The 19,953-nt window shown below is 36.3% G+C and overlaps 1 protein-coding gene across 3 annotated transcripts in view; it reads right to left on the bottom strand.

Moving 5' to 3' along the window:
• TENM2 (teneurin transmembrane protein 2) overlaps positions 1-19,953 on the bottom strand; it is a 2,391,334-nt gene that overhangs the window by 1,409,804 nt on the left and 961,577 nt on the right. For all 3 annotated transcript variants that reach the window (XM_045040340.1, XM_045040320.1, XM_045040321.1), the window contains one exon: positions 8,862-8,908. The gene's annotated coding sequence lies outside the window, so the exon portion shown is untranslated. The remainder of the gene's footprint in view (positions 1-8,861; positions 8,909-19,953) is intronic.

Raw genomic sequence — 19,953 nt, forward strand, 5'->3', positions numbered from 1 at the left:
GGACGCTCAGAGGGCAGCTCCCTAGCAACCCGGCTGCTTTGCTGGTATGCTAACGCAAGTGGCCTGCATTCTGCTAGTCGTGTCAGCAAGCCACTCCCACTGGTAGCAAAACCAGGGAAGGAAGGGGTGGGGTACAGGCAGGGAGGGGACACACTCAGGTACTAGAAAAGAACACACATATTTTACCCAGTCGCCTGCAGTCTGATGAATGGGGAGGCCAGTGACTGTGCTCAGCAAGTTTCTCAACTGCGCTCCCTAGAAGAGCTTCCCACCCACCTATTCCCTGGGGGTCAAGCATAGAGGCTGGAGGTGGGAGAGCTGTTGGTCATCAAAGACCCATGAGAAGAGAAATAATTTCTGAAATGTTTGCTGTTGGACAAACATCACAGTTCTGCCTTTTTTTATTAGATCCCAAAGAAAAAAAATGAAAAGATGGAATGTTTATTGATAGTCTTTGTGCCTGGTGCCGTGGAGCTTGTTTTTAAGGCTCGATGTGGAGGGGGAAAAATCCTGCATGTCATATAGCTGCAGAGTACAGGCGCCCTGGTGCACACTGTGAAAATATCATAGAAAAATATGACATCAAATTGTCTGCCTACAATGATACCATCTCTTATTAAAATAAAAAGAAGAAAGGTAGAGAGACTAACAATGTATTTCCTTTTCTCGCTTAGACTTCACACAAGGAGTTACCTGGATGTTCAAGATGTTAAAACATGTCCGCGTGTCAAAAGTGGAATAATTAAGCATTCAATGCCAGCCCATTAACCAGATGTGTTCCTTCTCCCGACCTTTTTTTATTTATTTATTTTGGCTTGCTTATTCAAGAAGTCTTTTGAAGGAAAATGTCAAATAAATTACTCATACTCAACATATTTTTCCTTCCTCTGTCCCTCAGTCTGCCCTCTCCCCTTCCCCCACACTTCCTTTCTTCCTTGGTTCCAAGACAGCAGCCTCAAATGGTTAGCCATTCACTACTTTTCACACAAATATTTTTCCTTGACTTTTTTTTAAATAATGAAAAATATGGCAATAAAAAGTAAAATAAAGAATATAATGAATATTCATGTTTCCAATAAGTCAGTTTAAAGAATAAAATCTTACAAATGCTACTGAATTGCACGCTTTTATTTCTCAACTGCATTTCATTTTCATGCAATTAAAGGTAACCCTTCTCCAGAACTTGGTACATATGATCCCCAAGTATCTCTTTACATTTTCATTCTACATGTATCTGTAAACAATATTGTTTTTCATGTTTTCAAACTTATGTGTTGCTATACTGTACAACTCCCTTATTTTATTCTGCAACTTGCTTTTTTTTTTAACTCAAAATTGTGTTTTTGAGATTTATCCATGTTAGCACATTTGTTTTCAGTTCATATACTGTCTGCTTGAATAAATATAACACAATTTAATTATATACTCATTTTAAATATCTAAGTCCTAGTTTCCGTTTTTGGTACAATCATAAACAATGCTGGTGTTATCATTCTTGTTCAGGTATAAATTCTTATCTGCTTGGAACAAATATGTCCAATATAGATGTTGTCGCCTCCCTACACCTTCTATGACAACCTATTGTGTCATTTTTTTTTTAAGTTTAAATGTATCACACTCTTCTTAGGTACTACTACTGTGCTCTATGTTGATATAATATACTTCCCATTGTAATCGTCTGAAGTAGACTCCATCATAAGAAAGAAGAAACTGGAGTTGTGAGAACTCAATGAACTGCCAACTATAGAAAACACAGATCTAAGTGCGAAATCTATGTTCTAAACCACCATTTTCTACTGCTGCCCATAGACAGAAAATTCATTCCACTGGCCTTCCAATGTTTTACGCTGAGCACTCTTGTGTCAAGGTGTCTCAGTGGGTTTAGAGGCCGACTCAATTTTGGCTCAGGTCATGACCTCAGAGGTGTGAAAAGTCATGAGATCAAGCCTGGAGCTCCAGAGGGGCATAGAGCTTACTTAAGACTATTTCTCTCCCTCCCCCTCTGCCTCTCCCCTGCATGCTCTCTTTCTAAACACACAAACAAACAAACAAAAAACCCAGAGCACTCTTCCAGGTGGAAATCCATTGAGTATGAGTCTAATAACTTCGTAAATGTACATGATATGCATTTAACACTGAACCAATTAAATTATATAATAAAAGTTATGGGAAATAGAGATTTAAAAGAATGAGGTAAGTATAAAACATTATATTATTTAATTGATTATGGCAATTAAAATTAGTTAAAATTGTAATTATTTATTAATGGTCCAAAACATCACGATCTTTCTAACATATATTAATAACTTTTACTAATGCCATTTATACTGCAGATAGTAGCATTATTTTGACAGTCATCCTACTGCTTTTGTGGTTGTTTAGTAGAAGTTTAAGAATGAAGGAATGGTTGTATTTGGATATTAGGAAAATAAAAACATATTGTGGATTAATTCTGTATCTATTCTTTATGGTGTACGTTCCTATATTTCAGGGTCTAGAATATCATCGTCATCATCATCATCATTATCATTATCATCTTTAATATATTTTAATGAAGGCAATGTGACTTAATATTCTCTTTGTGTTACGGTGACTCACAGGTCTGGTTCCTAGTTTTTTGTTGTTGTTTTTTTAAAGTCATGTGTTTTCAATCATTGTCATTGGTAAAAAGGAAACTGCACAAATCATGGACTATGCTTACTAAATCATGATGTCCATTTTCAACCCCACCCACCAATGATGGAAGAGTATTTTTGCTTAAATGTAGCTCATAAATTTTAATATTCTTTAATATCATTCTGTTATTCTTACAAACTATTCATAAAGTGTTACCAACATTTTATTTGTAAAAGATTAGTTCAAAACCCAAATTAAAGTATTATTTTGAAGATCGTTAAGCAGATTTGAAGATATCATATCCAAATTTTTTAGTGCTCTGACGTGAGTTTTTTTTTTAATGTGACATTGTTTTGAAAAGCAGCTAAACGGACTTTCAGTGTAGACATTTAAAAATACCGTATTTCAAAATGCATTCCCAGAGCAAGAGTTTTTAAAAATATGTACTTCTTTCATACCTATTGTGAAAATATCACCAAAGAGACTCTTCGAGTGTGCCTTTTAAAAATATATGTCTACTAGGTAACACACTAACAGAGAACTCATCTTTCAATTCAATAACACTTTTAAGAACTTTGCTAAAAGAGAATCTGAGAATCTCTCTGAGGAACAAAAGTCCTTATAATCAATCTCCATTTCATTACATAGTGACTCTTACATTACATAGAAGACTCTTCTATATTTTAATAGTCTTGCTTTTATAAAATTAGCCACATTGTTGATAATCTATATTCATATGTGCGTTTGTAGTTTATCCCTGGATGAGCTGGTGAATAAACTTTTGTCTGGTGACTTTTCTATAACCTTAATCCTGAATAGTTTTTTATTTTAGTCAATGAAGCTTTGTCATCAGAAATTCCACCTACTGATATAATCCCACACTTTTCCATAAAACATAGTTTGTATTAGAAGAGCTGTGCAATAGTGAAAAATAACTCCTTGGGAACATCTTTCTTCAATGGCTAAAAAAAAATGTAATTTTTGTAAAAGAGTGTTGAATAAATATTAGCAAATACCATAAATTGGGGCAAATTATAGTATCTTTACATTCATTACACTGTATAAATCAGTTCCACAGTTCATAATTCAAAATGATGGTTATTTCTTCTAATATTTATTGATATTTTAAAGTATGTATTGACAAGTATATTTTAGTTTCTACTCCATATTATTTTTTTATATTATTTCAGTTATTGTTTGCAGTAGCAGGAAGAACAGGTTTGTGGCTTTTTTTTTAATTTCTTGCTTTTAAGAAACTTCAAAATGGGCTTTTCGACATTAATCATTAAGTACAATAAAATTTTATAAGGTGCTAGAATGAGCATTGTATATCTTTTAATATCCCTGAAATAACTCTAGGGTTTGCCTTCAAGCAACTCTAAAGTTTGCCTTCATGTTCCAGATGGTTAATTTCTAAATGTCTCACTAATTGTGATGGCCTCACTCTACTAACATTAGCGCATGTCTCAAGGCACAACACACACAGTGCAAAGTTGATCCTTGGCGATAGTAAATATATATCTATATCAGATATTCTTCTTGATAAATTAAATTTGTGGACCCTAACTTTTCACTTAGTCAAATGTTACTAGATAATCATTATTTGTTTGCTTGTATTATACCTGGTATTGTGGCTTCTGAAGATCTCATTCTAGTACGAGAAGTGTCCTTTCAATTTCAACTGCTCATTTCTGCTTCTACTATTAGTATTTTATCATCTTCAATCTACAGTTTCTTCACAAGAATCCATTTACGCGATTTGCCCTTTTTAGTTTAGTTAAAACTTGTCGATATACACTGCAAATCCATTTAGCAGAGCATATGTAAATTGCAATATGTCTCAATGTGTTAAATGAAGAAGACAAAGGAGTGAGTGGGCCTCTTCAACACCCCTATCACATGGATTTCCCACTCTTCCCCAAGGATGCTTCAGATTAACTTGTATACAAAATGTTATTAAAGCTAATTCCATTCTCTATATTTATTAAATAGTAAACACAAGTATAATTTCTAATATGTGTATCCTATGCCTTGGGGTATATGCAGCTGCCTTTATCCTAATCTAATATTCGCATCCTATGCCTAATTTAAGAGTCTCAAACCCAGGTTGAAATTTATTCACGCGTTCAACAAGTGTTTGTTCAATGCTCATCACATGCCAGGCATAGTGACAATTGTTAGGAACACTCCCAAAAGTAAAAGAGGGAAGGATCCATTTTCATGGAATTTGCCATCTAGTGGAAGAAAAGACAACTAAGTTAAAGCAAAAAAAGAATTATATATATTATATATATTATATAATAAATATAATTAGTGACCTGATGGACACGAACATGAGTCAGAGTATAGATAAAGTTTAGGTAATATGATCAAGGAAGATTTCTTTGAAGAGACTTGCAAGATGAGAGGAAGATGGCATTGTGAAGAGCTGGAAAACAGGACTCCAAGCAACAGAGAATACAGTTAGATCAGAGTGGGAAAGAGTCAATACCAATCTCTCTAAAGATACATTTTAGGTGTAGTGAGGTGTTAGGACAATGGAACTTCTGGAATCCAGTGAGGGTAGCCCTATGGGCAGTGGAGACGCTCTTTCTTGTAGCCCCATGGTAACCAGAAAGGAAGGTAAAACCTGGAAGGCATGTAATTGCTACAAAAACTGCTTCAGGAGCCCTAGAAGAAAAGCCTGGGAACTTCTTCATTTTTTTTAATATTTATTTATTTTTGAGAGAGAGAGAGAGAGAGAGAGAGAGAGAGAGAGAGAGAGAACACAAGTGGGGAAGGGCAGAAAGAGAGGGAAAGACAGAATCTAGTGGGACTAGAACTCATGAACTGTGAGATCATGACCTGACCTGAAATCAAGAGTGGGACACTTAATCAACCGAGTCACCCAGCACCCCATGCCTGGGAACTTGTAAAACACTTGGTGTTTGGTGGGGGATAAGGGAGGTCTAATGAGACAGCAAAAGTGGGTGAGGATTAATAGAAAAAAATAAAAAGTAAAGTAAAAGGTTATGAGCAACAGCTGCTTCCTATTTATTTACAGCAGACTGGATAAGACACTGGCTTTGATGTTAGAAAAATCTAGGTTTAAATGCCAGCTCTGCCATTTGCCACCTGAATTATCCTGAGATAATTTATTTCACCTTTCCAAGTGTCAGTTTAATATATCTATAAAATATGAACAAAACCAGTATCTGCCCACGTAGGCTGCATGGTAAATATCTGATTAGTTAATACATGTACCGTGTTTAACACAGTTTCAGGCACATAAAAGTACCTGATGAATTTTAGCTATTAGTATCATTAAGTCACAGGTAGCATAAAATACTTACTGTCTCTTGGAAACCTAAGAGAGAGCAAACCTCTAAGTGAAGGGATGGGTTCTTTCAATGTTAGCAATCTTATTCTGCAAGTAAGAAGACATTGTTTTATAGACTGAGTCATCCCTTTTGGAAGTAGAATACTGTCATCACAGAACAAAAAGCACCAAGTCACTGAGAAAGAAAGAACACCCACAGATACCATTTACAGTTTGCTGAAAGAAGTGCTGCCCTCATTTACTAAAACACTAATAAGTGGTTTTTAAATTACTCTTTCATATGGTGATACTGTATATCATTCACCTTTTCCAGCTCTGTGAATGACAGTACTCCAAACAATGTGTTTCAAAGACAGTAAAGAGGCATAGGATGGACATAAGGTTATAAATGAGCATTTACACATACGGTTTAATTTTAAAGCAATGGGGTCACCCTTAACTCAGAATTTTTCTCTCTTGCCAGCTACCATGACTGAAATTCTACCATTGGATTTCATTCTGTCCTTCTATCCTTTGTTTAACAATTTACCATCATAAAAGGTACAACAGAATTTTTAGCCAAAACTTTACCAAATAGCCCATCACCTTGTCTTAGGAAAAGATGATGTGACCCTTAAATAAATGGGAAAGAAGAGTTGGGTGGGGGTGTTGCAGAAAAGGCAAACAATACTACAAGGGACCATATTTCCAATTGCATCTACACAGGAAAAAATAAGACAGCTGCCAGTAATGCCTTGTATCTTGGATACCCAATGCCCTTTGCTTCAGTTTTTTTTCTTAAGAAGAAATCTTAGCTAAAACATCTATTAAAATGGACCATGATCCCCAGAGGTCCAAAGGCACTCTGCGTTCTCTGACACAAAGCAATTTAAAATTTTATTAGACATGCATTTATATAGAATCCAGATAACATGAAGCAGTTTTACATAATGATTTTTGGGGGAGACACATATAGATCCTCCCTTCCCTCTTTTTATCAAGGTGGATATTACATTATAGTTTTGTTTAAAAGTAATATTATTCAGTTCACAAAAAATGATGAGCCAGAAGTACTAAAATTACTTATTGCAGCAGCTTTGAAGTTTCACTTAAGACAATCTGTGGGCTCGAAGAAGGGATAATCTTTTGTGATTGCTACTTACTCCAAGGACGACATTCAAAAAACCAAACAAAACCAAACCAAAGTAGTTTTTAAATTCACTGATTTATACTTGCAGTCTTTTCTTTTAGTATCAATACCAAAGCTGAATTAGGGGCACTAACATTATAAATTCCAAGGACTTTGTTAAGTATTTTAAAAACTTTATGTGAAGGGATGACTGAGTGGCTTAGTTGATTAAGTATCAACTCTTGATTTGGGCTCATGATCTCAGGGTTCATGAGTCTGAGCACCAGGGAGAGGCCTGCACAGAGTCCCACGTCACCAGCATGGAGCCTGCTTGGGATTCTGTCTCCCTCTTTTTGCCCCTCCTTTGCTTGCATGCTCACTTTCTCTCTCTCTCTCTCTCTCTCTCTCTCTCTCTCTCTCTCTCTCTCTCTCTCATAAATAAACAAGCAAGAAAACAAACAAACAAATAAATAAATAAAAGCTTTACATGAGACTGGCCACATTATTACTTATACTTTAACACTAAGCAAACTGGTTTTAGGGCCAAATTAAATGGAGTAAGTCTGCTCCACCTTCACATGGTAAACAGCTGTAAAACCTGAACAGAATGAATGAAGCAACTATTTGAGGACTCTGAAAAATAAAGAGTAGCAAGCTGATTTGGGAAAGCCAAGAATTCACAGTACCATTGAATTGGCAATGAGCTTACCAATGTTTTTCTTGTTTCCCTCCATTTAATCTCAAAGTAACCTGACACCCAAAAGGGGCCACTGAGGTACAGACAGAGAGGGCTCCCTCTGATTCTGCCTGGAAGAGAGGAAAGAACTTTCAACACTTAGAGACAGGGCAGAAATCCCTATTTTTCTTTTGTTCATTATTTTCTCCATTTTCTCACATTCCAGCCCCTAAGGAATTCTGTGATATAGCAGCCATGGCAGAATGGGAGCCCTCAGGAGCCAAAAATCTGAGGGAAGAATACCTTCCTCTCTATTTGGTGGAGCTATGGTTCTCTGAGTATGGGGAGAACATTGGTATTTTTTTGTTGTTGTTCTGTTTTGTTTTGTTTGGTCTCTCTGTGCTCATGCAGCATGCCCTGGGATGCAGACATAATCACATTAGTAGACAGCAGAGTTGGGGGTTGGGTACTAAAGCTCTAACACTTTGAATAGAAAACTACAGAGTTACTTCAAGAAGAGGGGAAATAGTAAGGAGACTTTACAGAAGAAGTTAGAGACAATAACACTATAAACTTCTTTATAAAAAGACTCAGGTATGCATGCATCTGATTCTCATCAGTATATTAAGCAATTTGAGAGCTGAACTAACAGACCACTACCCAGCACCCAAAATGGCCACTGCGTGGCACACAGGTAGAACAGATCTGAACAGCCCTACAGACAATATGAATGCTGAAGGGACATTGAGGCCTCAGCCCAAAGAAGGCACATAGTAACTTGTAGCTTGAATTTAAATACACACACCAAAAATGTGAACATTCTCCTTAGGATTTAATAAGACTCAAAATCTCATAATTTTGAAAATGTCCAGGACTTAGCCCCAAATTATCAGATATACCAAGAGCAAGGAAAAGATAATTTGTCTTTACGTGAGAAAAGACAATTAACAGACATTAGTGCCCAGATGACAGAAATTGGAATTATTTGATGAGGAATTTAAAGCATTAAAATGCTTCAACAAATTGTTGCAAATAGACTTGAAGCAAATGGAAAAGAGAAAGTCTCCTCAAAGAAAATAATGATAAAGAATTAATTGGATTAATGAACTGAAAAAATACAATAAATGAAATTTAAAACTCACCGGATGGGCTCAGTAGCAGATAGGAGAAGACAGAGGAAACATTGAGTCTGCAGATAGAACAATAGAAATGATTCAATTTGGAAAAAAAAAAAGATAAAATAAATTTTAAAAAATGAACAGAGTCTCGGGGACTTATGAGACAATAACAGAATATCTACAGTTGTTTCAAAGAGAGGGGAAAGAGTACGGTACTAAAAAGATTTTGAATAATGGCAGAAAACTTCTCAAGTTTGGTGAAAGACATAAACATACAGCTCAAGAAAACTCAGCAAATCCCCAAAAGGAAAAAAAAAAAAAAAACACAAAGAAACCCATGCTTCAAAACATAATTAAATGCTAAAATCAAAAGGCAAAGAAAAAAAAAAAACTTGAAAAACAGTATGTACCTATAGGAGAATAATGACAGGAATGACTGAGGATTTCCTTTCAGAAACCAATGGAGCCAAAAGGAAGTGTCACCATATGTTTAAAGTGTTGGAAGAAAAATACAGTCAACCTAGAATTTTATACTAGTGAAAATGTCCTTCAGGAGTGAAGGAAAACAAAACAAACCAAAATTAAAAAAAAAAAATTACTACCCAAAGAAAAATTAAAAGAAGTCATTGCCAGTAAATCTGCCCTGAAGTTAGCCCGATGTACTAGAAAGACAAAACGACTTGTTTTTGATGACTGGATGATTCTCTTTCCTTCTTCCTCAGTTATTTTTCACCTGGTCTATAAAAATAATTTATAAATTTCTTCGGAGCCCAGAGACAGGTTATGATACAGTATGATATGGTAAAAAGCCTGATATTATAAAAGACAGAAATGTGTGGGGTGCCTGGATGGCTCAGTCGGTTAAGTGTCAGACTTTGGCTCAGGTCTATCTCACAGTTGGGGGTTCAAGCCCTATGTTGGGCTCTGTACTAACAGCTCAGAGCCTGGAGCCTGCTTCAGATTCTGTGTCTCCCTCTCTCTTTGCCCCTCCCCCACTCGTGCTGTTTCTCCTCTCAGTCTCTCAAAAATAAATAAACATTAAAAAAAAAAAAAGCAATGTGTATTTATTCCTCAGTTTGAAATTTTAGCTGATAACAAGTCTAAATCCCTTTCTTTTCATATAGGCATGTAAAGTGAATGATGTTTTTTATGGTGCTCAGTTTCGAGTTTCTTACTATAATAACAAAAAAAAATAGAGAAGATTATTGAGTAACTGTAGTAGAAAATGATCTGAATACATTTAGGAGAATATAAGAAAAGTAGTACTTTTGAGGAAATCATAAGGAAAGAGAGATGTGAATTTATCCTCATAAAATTTCAAAGTTTCTGCATACCTTCTGAAACTAACTTATGTATGTTGTTCCTCCATTAGACTAACATTTCTAGGGAGTTGAAGTGCCCTACCAAAAAATAAACTTCAACAAGAACACTCTTCTTGATAAATCCTCATACTGCTTTGGGTGGCTTTATTCTTTCTCAAAGTATACCATGTCTGAAAATATCTTATTTTTTTATTCACTTATAGTCAGCTTAAGAATTCCTTCTCCATCTGCTTTTATTCCCTGTTTTAATTTAAAAGGAAGAGCTGCCTAAACTTAGTAAATCAATACACAGCAGCATACACTAATGCATTTATTAGGATGTTAAAATCTTGTTTCCTGTTAGTCAGTATGGCTCACCTATACTTTCAGGTTGGCTGTGAGGACATTTTTATAAATGATCTTTCTCTGAAATGTTTTACTTGTTGAGGATTTTGCATTGATGAAGGTGCAGGAAGTTACTTGACCATTTACCACCAAAGTTCCAGAGCTATCGCTTTGTTCTCACCCACAGGGCAGGCTTAACAATTTAACAATACGTAAACATCTCCTTGAATATTAAGTGCTTAATCAAATATTCTGTTTCAGCACAGACCTCTCAGCCAAATGGGGCAATGTGGAATGAACATATGAGTAGATATTGAGATTGCACTGCTTTCTAACAAAACTGAAGGGTTGGCTCTTCTACTTCATGAAGTTTATAAATGACCAAGACCTTTTGGAGTGATTTACAACTATTTATTGTAATTCCGCTGATGAGAGCTGCTTTCCTTCTAAGCAGTATAACAAAATGCGCTGCACTCTCAATGATGTGTCATAAAGGGGGACCCAGGAAGGAAAGTTGAGCACAGACTGTGCTGCTCTGAGCAGGAAGCTAGCTCCCAATGGTGACAATGTCTTTTTAGCCCTATTCTCATATCAAGTGGGAAATTACAAACACATTAATGCCCTCCAGTCAAATACTTGCCAAAACAACAGATGGCCCTACCACTAAGCAACCTTGACCTTGTGGTTACCTGCCCTGTCAATCAGACACGGGATCTCTTCTCTGGGGAAAACACTGTCTTCTGTGCAACACAGCATATTCAACCATTGTTGCAGATTTAATAAAACACATACTTCATACAGCAAATATGGACACATTGTCTTTCCTCACATGAACTAAAGTACTGGCATGCTACATCAATTCCCTGAAGCCTTCAAATGCTTCCACAAAAACACTAGACAGAAATGGAACACTGCTGAGCCAGAATCAACAGTTATATTTCAACATTTGAAATCAAAAAGCTCCATTTGGGGGCTGACAGAACACTAGAGTGTCATATACCACACAAGGAAGAGCTTACGTAAATCACAGGGAATAGTCATTGTCTACAGATCAAATATATGTTGTTAACCAATGTGCTGACGGATGCATTAGGTGTAAAAATCTTCCAAATAGTTTAGAGAGCATATAGCATTTGGTGGTAAAAGAAAGAATGCTCTTACAAATGTTAAAACTCAATAAAACAAATGCTGACATCAAAATATCTAAATAGATGCATGGATGCTGACATTCAGAGTCCAGCCATGCAACTCAATCACAAGGTCATTGGAAACCTAGTGTGGCTTTTGTTTCTGCAACCAAGAGGCATTCTTTGTGAGATGAGCTATACACCTATGAGGTATATATCTGGGGATTGAGGAGGCTAAGTGATAGTATCACAAAGATTTAATGAACTCAAACTCACCTCCGCATAGCCTTAATGTTAACTGGCTACTGTTACAATAAGTAATTTAGCACAACGAGCAAGAATTTGGGTTCTTGATCTAAGACGAGCGTGTGCTTGAGCCCTAAGACTGGCCCTTGCTACCTCCACCCTTTGGACATATTATATAAACCCTCTACCTCAGTTTCTTTATCAGTCAAATGAGTAATACTTTTTTCTCAGATATCCCTGTGATCATTAAATGCAATAAAGTGTATTAAACCCTTAGCATACTGCCTTGTACAGATCAAGAGTCATTAAATGTTAGTTATTATTAATAAATGTTCATCACTGCTATTAATAGTTTAGTAAATCTTGGGGAAATGACTTATGCACTCAGCCTATTTTCTCATCTGCAGAAAGAGAAATTGGAATAGATTATTATGATAAAATACTTCCAGCTCTAGCATTCCATAGATTTGTAACTCCAATTTATTGCTGGTAAATATAGATGCCTCCTACAGACAAATAATAGGGCACTAATGCATTTTTAGAACATAAAATGTTTAAGCTGGCATTTTATTTACTAAAAGGTCCAAGGCAGTACATCATTAAATCCTCACCACAATTCTGGAAACCATTAAGAGATGAGGAAACTGAGGCCCAAAGGAGTTAAGGGCCTGCCTATGGTCACACAACTTCTAGGACTAACAACTGAGGTAGTTGATCAATAGGATGGAGAAAGGAGAGCGGAAGCACAAGTTCCCACAGGCAAACTTGTCAAAGAAACAGAAAGAGCAGGCAACCATTACGATGCTGCGGCCTGGCACCTAGAAGGTGGGATGACTAAAGCTAGGGCTCTGTGGGATGACTAAAGCTAGGGCTCTGCAGCCAAGGGGAAGAAGAGAAGTGATGGAGGGCTAATTTATTTAACATAAATAATGTATCCCTTAATTATCTGCCACATGATTAAGTAATTGTAATGTAAATAATTTAAATCAAGGGAAGGGGAAGACATCAAGCATAGGGAGCTCTTTAAAAAAAAAATGTACTTGTGAGGTGGAGGTCAATTTGGATTTCAAATAAAGACCTCATGAGATAATTTATTCATTGATATTATGGTGTGCTGCTGTGTGCCAGGCATTGTGCAAGGCTCTTGGAACATACCGATGAATAATGGGAGCTGTAAACTTAGAGCGACACATAGTCTAATGAGGAAGACAGCTGTATAACCAAGAAATTGTATTATAACTGTCACCAGTCTTATGGAAGAATATAGGAGGGGGCAACCAACTGCCAGCAACTTCACTAAGGATAGACTCCAGGTGGGGCTAAAGATAGAGCAAATAGAAGAACCAGATGCCTGGGAGACAGAGTGGGAAGTGAGCTTGCCTCAGTACCTTCTAAACTGGGTACTATTTTTATTATTATTGTTTTTTAAGGAGAATGTTATCCTACTGTTAAAGGAAAATTTAATGGGGCTTGTTCTTTATTCTTATGAAAGAAAGGAGTGTATTGTTTTTTAAGTTTATTTATTTATTTTGAGAAAGTGCATCGAAACTTGTGCAGGGGAGAGGCAGAGAGAGAGGGAGACAGAGAATCCTGAGCAGGCCCCATGCTATCAGTGCAGAGCTCAATGCTGAGCTCTGTCTCACAAACCATGATGTCATGACCTGAGCCGAAAGCAAGAGTCAGACGCTTAATGGACTAAGTTACCCAGACACCCCTGTTCTTGGTAACTTTTAACACAACACTTTAAGGAATGACAATTCAAAGATGAAGCCCACCAAGCAAAAATAAAGTTCAAGTTGGGAAGGTAGGACTGTGTTGTGAGGACGGTCAGGCTTCGGAGAGAAATTTCCTGTGTCTGTATCCTCTCCCCACTTGGCTGTAACTGGGAGACTTTGGGCAGATCACCTCCACTTTGGTAAGCTTGTTTCTTCCTCTACGAAAGGAAGACAACAGTAATAATAGTAATTGCCACTCTGAAAGGTTGTTGTGAAGATTAGATGAAATAATCCATATACTGAGGTTAATACAGAGACTGAGAAATCACAAGTGATCTGTAATGTGTGACTATTATTAGCAGCATCGCTATTAATATTACTACTTCTAAATGCCCTTCTAGAGGGGCATTTAAGGCTCAGAACCTCTGTGGCTCTGAGAAAAACTGACAACCTTTCTGAGACTGAAATAATCTTCTAACAATGGAGAGAAATCCCAATATACAATGCCTTCTATACAATATGATACACATAAGCTATAGTGTCATTTATAAAACTTATAGAACATGCAATTTATTTTAAATTATAGAAAGTATATAAATTCTGATGGTCAAGAACAAAAGCTTGATTAGGCTTTCCTACTTACTGGTTTTATAATTTGAGTAAGTCAATTATCAAAGAAACAAAATTTTCTCATCTGGAAAATGGGTTCATTTTCTCTAACCCATTAAAAGAAAAAAAGTTCTGAAAAATAATATTAATAAAAAAACAACAAGTATGAGTCTCAGGGTATGCCATTGTATATCCAAATCATAGCAAAAGTCCCTGTGCTAATGTCCTTCACAAAAAAAGGTGATTATTCTTTCTACTAAGATCTTTAAAACTCTTTTCTTTTAATTTTATTTTTTTAATTTTCATCCAAATTAGTCAGCATATAGTGCAACAATGATTTCAGGAGTAGATTCCTTAATGCTCCTTACCCATTTAGTCCATTCCCTCTCCCACAACCCCTCCAGTAACCCTCTGTTGGTTCTCCATATTTAAGAGTCTCTTATGTTTTGTCCCCCTCCCTGTTTTTATATTATTTTTGCTTCTTTTGCCTTATGTTCAGCTATTCTGTGTCTTGAAGCCCTAATATGAGTGAACTTATATGATATTTGTCTTTCTCTAATTTCACTTAGTATAATACCCTCTAGTTCCATCCATGTAGTGTAAATGGTAAGATTTTATTCTTTTTGATTGCTGAGTAATAGTCCATTGTATACATATACCACATCTTCTTTATCCATTCATTCATCGATAGACATTTGGGCTCTTTCCATACTTTGGCTATTGTCAATAGTGCTGCTATGAACATTGGGGTGCATGTGCCCCTTTGAAACAGCATATCTGTATCCCTTGGATAAATACCTAGTAGTGCAATTGCTGGATTGTAGGATAGTTCTATTTTTAATTTTTTGAGGAACCTCCATACTGTTTTCCAGTGTGGCTGCACCAGTTTGCATTCCCACCAGCAGTGCAAAAGAGATGCTCTTTCTCCGCACCCTCGCCCACATCGTTTGTTGCCTGAGTTGTTAATGTTAGCCATTCTGACAGTTGTGAGGTGGTATCTCGTTGTGGTTTTGATTTGTATTTCCCTGATGATGCGTGATATTGATAATTTTTTCATGTGTCTGTTGGCCATCTGGATGTCTTCTTTGGAGAAGTGTCTATTCATGTCTAAAACTACTCTTATGAATCATCCCATTTATATAAAATACGTGGAGATCTGAGAGATATTCTTTCTCATCTGGCTTCTTTACACCCTGGAGTCCAGTCCATGGCTAAAATCTACTGTTATCTTTGGCATACAAAGTCCTACTGAAGAGTGTATTAGCATCTGGAATATTGGTGTGTTTTCCCTTTTTCTTTTTTGCTGCTTCACCGGAATAGCTAAACTGGACTACTGGCTCATAAAATTTACCATGCTTTTACTTCCTCCCATGTATCCGGAATGTCAAATTTAATCAGTTAAATAGGATAACAGCAGTTGCCTTGATGATGAAGATCCTGGTGAAAAGTACAAAATCACTCTAGGGGCACCTGAGTGGCTCAGTCAGTAAAGCGGCGACTCTTTGATTTTGGCTCAGGTCATGATCTCATGGTTTGTAGGATTGAATCCTCATGCTGGGCTCTGTGCTGACAGCATGGAACCTGCCTGGGATCCTGCTCAATCGCTCGTTCTCAAAATAAGCTAACATTAAAAAATAAAAAAAAAAAAATTAAAAAAAGACAAAAAACAAAATCCAACCCTGGTATGTGGGTCATTGTGCTTCCCAAATCATACTTAATTATAAAATAGAAAACTGCAAAATACATGATCTAGCAATATATAGTGTCACATGACCCATTTAGCATGAATATCAGTTAAGGTTTGGTTATAAGTCAGAAACGAAATCTGGCTAATGGAAGCTAATTTTTCAATATCTGAGTACAAGGAAAATCTGAGCAATCAGGCATCTGAAAAGATGGAAACTGGGCAGCTCTGAGTATGCAAATTACAAGAAGCAAAGGAGTATCTCTTCATGGTGCTACAGTTGAGATGGATCCCTGCCAGCTATTTCCTACCCATATATCATTCATGAAAGATTCAGACATCCATGGGAGAGTCTGGCTGGCCTACTGGGGTCAGGTGCCTACCCTTTGGCCAGAGGAGAGCAAGACACCTTGAATGAATATTACACAAAGATTACACATGGTGGGCAAAGTGTACTTTTTCAAAGGAAAATTAAAATGCTGTTACCAAAAGAGGGGGAATGGATGCTGGGCAGGCACAAACAACAGATGTCCACTGCAGCAGGCCTATTTGGTATATCTTTGATGAGCCAAAAGACCAGAAACCATGCAAAGACACATGCAGCACACACACACACACACACACACACACACACACACACACACACACAATTTTGTGTTGATTCCCAGAGAACGTCCACCTTACATTTAACTGACTTGGTTCCCCTTTTGATTCTTGACTTTCAAAAAATGCTTCCCTCTTTCCAATCTCATTCCCTTTTTCCAGTTTTCCACATAACATTTTTTTTGGTACAGCTAGGGTATTTTCAATAAATAAAGTCAGCTAAGTATGCAATCCTCCCTTATTGCTGTTATTGAATAAATATCAAACAGTGCCAAAGACAGAAGTATGATATTTTTTTATAAAAGTCATTCTAAATTACCTTGCATTATTTTTAGTTGGGAAAAAAAAAGAAAGTATTCCTGTGAAGTGATGATCTACTTTTATTGTCATATTCCACCCTAAAGATGTATCATATATCTTTCCTCTAATGAAGTGTTTTCTAGAAAGTAGAATATAGTCCTCTGTTTCCAATCTTTAGATGACACACATTGCTATGGTAACCTTGGGTTTCTTGATTTATAAATTTCTTCCTTTGTGAAAGAAGTAATTTCAGTTTAATTTACTAATGGAGTTTTCCTCAATCTAGAATAGCAAAAAAAGTCTAACCACACCCCTTTTTATTAATAATCTGTAATCAGAATTTTACAAATGAAAAGGTGTCTCTCGGAGACCCTGAAACATAATATACAGTAGGAAAAATAAGAAAATATGAATAAAGCAACATATGAAAGCCAAAATATAGTAGCAACCTCAACGACGATTTCTTTTTTAAAAAATACCATTTATCTTAGATCAAAAGATAAGCTTGGTATTAATAGTAATCAGGATATCAAAAAATCACAATAATGAAACTCCCAAATTCATAAAGCATTGTGATCAAGAATACATGTATTTATTTCTTCTTTGTTGTGAAAAAGTCTGGAAGGTAGATTCAAATAGAGAAATGGAATGGTATTTTGACGCATAAGAACAAGGCTAACTGTGCCCTAGTTTTACTTCAGTTACTGTTATATTGGATTCAGTGTAGAATTCAAAAAAATATAGAAAACTTTAACTTGATACAAAGTGAAAACATCCAAATAAATCCAGTTGTTTATCATCTGGCTCTAAGTTTAACCCCTTTGAAAACTGACAGGAAGTTTTAATGGGAAGAGAAGCGGGCCAAGAATCTGAAGACTTCAATTTCTATTGTAAGTTCTACCTTCTGTGTGCTTTGTGTCCTTAGGCAAGTCATGTAACCATTCTGAGTTATGTTTTAAGAGACCCTGCCCAGCCTACATCAAATGATGTTTTTAGAATTAAATGTGATAAAGTGTCCAAGGCTTTGAAATTTTTAAAGTTGGACTCAGATATAGGATATCAAAATGAAAAGAGCCAAATCATGACATCAGTTTCCTAAGGAGGATGGTAGAGATATTCTGAGATTCTGGTCCCTCACAGAGCCTTATACATCTCATGACTTTTCCATATGATCCCAGGAAAGGAAAAAGAGATGAAAGGGTGGAAGTTCTACAATTTGAGCACAATGTAAGAACTTTGTGGGAGTGAATATTAACAAAACAAAGCATGGACTCTCTGGTAAGACGATGAGGATCCGTCCTCATGATTTATTTTCTAAGGTTTATTTCATAAATTTCTATGTTCTTTTATCTGCCTCAGATAGAACAAAAATATATGGCATTTGTGTTCTCCAAAGAAAGAATAATTAAGCCTTTGTATTGTATAGTTGCCTAGTTTTTAGACAAAAACTCTTCCTCCTTCCCAAACTATAAACATCTTTAAATTTCAACTTGTGAAGCACACCTCTTTGGATAGATCTGTTAAAATCAAAGTGCTCCTTGCATACGTCTTAATTTGTACCACTGTCTAAACCAAGGCTTAGTAAATTTACAATTCTCTCTAGGACGGTTCTACCTAGAGACCTGAGTGGATAGTGGGCTGTCGAGCACAGCTCCAGGTTTGCTCAGAGGGAAGCAGTGAAGAGGAGAAGGAACATGGGGCTTGGAGCTAGAAGGCTTCAGTTGGAGTTTACGTCCTGCCACTTGTCAGCTGTTGGACCTTAACCGTAAGTTTCCAACCTCATAGACCAAAAAGCTACTACTATCACTTTTCAAGGTCATAGGCCTATGTTCAAGGAGCATTTGCTAAATAAATTAATAAATTAAATTTGCTTGACTGAGAGTAAATAATAACTGACGGTGTTAGCATCTCAATTTTTTTTAATGTTTATTTTTGAGGGAGAGCAAGTGCAAGCAGGAGAGGGGCAGAGAGAGAGGGAGACAGAGGGTCAGTGGGCTCTACACTGGGAGCAGAGAGCCTCATGCGGTGCTCAAACCCATGAACCATGAGATCATGACCTGAGCCGAAACCAAGAGTCAGATACTTATCCCACTAAACCACCCAGATGCCCTATGGCATGTAAATGTTTAATTTGTTTCTTAACCTTGCATAAAAAATATCTAATTTTTCTGATTTTAAAATAACGTATGTCAACCATGGAAAATTTAGAAAATATGGAAAGTACAAAGAAAAGGTAAAAATCTTTCTTATTTCATTCCCCATATATGATTGGCAACATTTTCTATTGCTTCTTGTGTGTGTGTGTGTGTGTGTGTGTGTGTGTGTGTGTGTCTGTGTATGATACAATATGTTCTGTATTTTATACATTTTTATATATATTTTATATATATATATTTTATATATTCTGAATTTTTATTAACATGATTAACATAATTAACATTTTTAATATGTTACTTTTCTTCTATTAATATATCAGACATATTTTTATATGTGTTCCTATTCTTAAAAATCATGAATTTAATAGCTTCTTAAAATTCCATCCTATGACTCTGCCAAGTTTGTTTTTCCCTGCCCTGAATTTTGTATTCTTAAATAAATTAATTTAGACATAAAATCTAAGTTTTAAAAAATCAAGCAAAACACAAGTTTAAAGAAATGAGGGAAAGTTCTATTTACTCCTCTCTGACTGCTGTCCTACTCAGAGATATGTTCTGTAGCACTTGTCTCTGTATCCTTCCACAACTTTTTCAGTGTTCACAAAGATAATTTCTATATTTTCGCTACTGCAAATACATAACAGCAGTGTTCCCGGGGAGCATGTTGGAAGGACAAAATCTCAGGTCTCATCCCAGAACTTCTAAATGGAATCTGCATTTTTACAGGATCTCAGATAATTTGTACACATACTAAAGTTTGAGAAATTGGTCTAGATAGGGATCTTTGGGGCCAAATCCAGTCTGCTGCTTGTTTTGAATGGCATGCCAAATATGAATTGTTATCACATTAAAAAAATTTACTTATTTTGAGAGAGACAGAGGGCACAAGTGGGGGAGGGGCAGAGAGAAAGGGAGAGAGAGAAAATGACAAGCAGGTTCCATGCTGTCAATGTGGACCCTGACACAGGACTGACATGTGAGATCATGACCTGAGCCAAAATCAAGTGTCAAACACTTAACCGACTGAGCC

This window comes from Felis catus, chromosome A1 (genome assembly GCF_018350175.1).
Source record: "Felis catus isolate Fca126 chromosome A1, F.catus_Fca126_mat1.0, whole genome shotgun sequence".
NCBI classification, from domain to species: Eukaryota; Metazoa; Chordata; class Mammalia; order Carnivora; family Felidae; genus Felis; species Felis catus.